The 1,292-nt window shown below is 47.4% G+C and overlaps 1 protein-coding gene across 1 annotated transcript in view; it reads right to left on the bottom strand.

Moving 5' to 3' along the window:
* Positions 1–1,292, bottom strand: part of CCDC22 (coiled-coil domain containing 22) — a 19,006-nt gene that overhangs the window by 8,943 nt on the left and 8,771 nt on the right. The window lies entirely within an intron of this gene.

Raw genomic sequence — 1,292 nt, 5'->3', positions numbered from 1 at the left:
GTCTTGCTCTGTTGCTCAGGCTGGAGTGCAATAGCGTGATCTTGGCTCACTGGAATCTCTGCCTCCTGGGTTCAAGTGATCTTCCCACACAGCCTCCCGAGTAGCTGGAATTACAGGTGCACACCACCACACCCGGCTAATTTTTGTATTTTTAGTACAGACAGGGTTTTGCCATGTTGGCCAGGCTGGTCTCAAACTCCTGGGCTCAAGCAATCTGCCCACCTCGGCCTCCCACAGTGCTGGGATTACAGGTAGGAATCACCACACCCAGCCTACGAAAGCCTTTTTCTTCCAGAGTTGCCACTGCTTTAGAACTGCATAGCCTCTGAAAGCAGACTTCCTGGATTCAAACCCAAGCTTTGCCTCTTACCAACTATATAACCTCAGGCAGATCACTTAACCCCTCTGTGCTTCACTTTCTTCATCTGAAAGAGGGTATACCAACAGTATATACAGCAGCCCTTTTGGCTGAGAATTAAATGAGTTAACGCCATGTTATTTACCACAGGGCCTGGCACAGGGTACACTTAGAAGCCATCATTATTCTATACTTAGGAGTATACTGGGTCACAATGCAAGATATATTTATTTTGGAGGCTCAAGGTCAAATAAGTATGAAAACCACTGGCTTTTAAGGTATTTCACTTTGGATTTTTTCTAACATATGCAATCAAAGAGCTGTGACTGATACAGAAACTCATCCCAGGAGTAGGAAAGGTGCCAAAATATGGACGTGGCTAAGGTGCAGAAACTGTTGCCAGGAGCAGGGCATATGAAGAGGAAGATGCCAGAACATGGCAGTGCTGAGATGAAGAGGGGAGCTATAGGGACAGCACACAGCTGGATTAAGAGAACCCCTTTTGCCTGCTGCAGGTAAACCAAGGCTGCTGGGGGCCAGACAACCATACACACCTGTTTTTTATTTTTTTGGAAACAAGAGTCTTGCTCTGTCGCCCAGGCTGGAGTGCAGTGGTGCAATCTCAACTCACTGGAAACTCCGCCTCCTGGGTTCAAGTGATTCTCCTGCCTCAGCCTCCTGAGTAGCTGGGATTACAGGCACGTGCCAGCACACCTGGCTAATTTTTGTATTTTTAGTAGAGATGGGGTTTCGCCATGTTGGCCAGGCTGGTCTCAAACTCCTGACCTCTGGTGATCTGCCCGCCTCCACCTCTCAAAGTGCTGGAATTACAGGCATGAGCCACTGTCCCCAGTTTTTTTTTTTTTTTTTTTTTTTTTTTTTTGGAGATGGGGTTTCACTCTGTCTCCCAGGCTAGAGTGCAGTGGCACAATCA

Source organism: Piliocolobus tephrosceles, chromosome 12 (genome assembly GCF_002776525.5).
Source record: "Piliocolobus tephrosceles isolate RC106 chromosome 12, ASM277652v3, whole genome shotgun sequence".
In the NCBI taxonomy this organism is placed as follows: Eukaryota; Metazoa; Chordata; class Mammalia; order Primates; family Cercopithecidae; genus Piliocolobus; species Piliocolobus tephrosceles.
The sequence above is the reverse complement of the archived record's forward strand: the minus strand, read 5'-3'. Positions and strand labels throughout refer to the sequence as shown.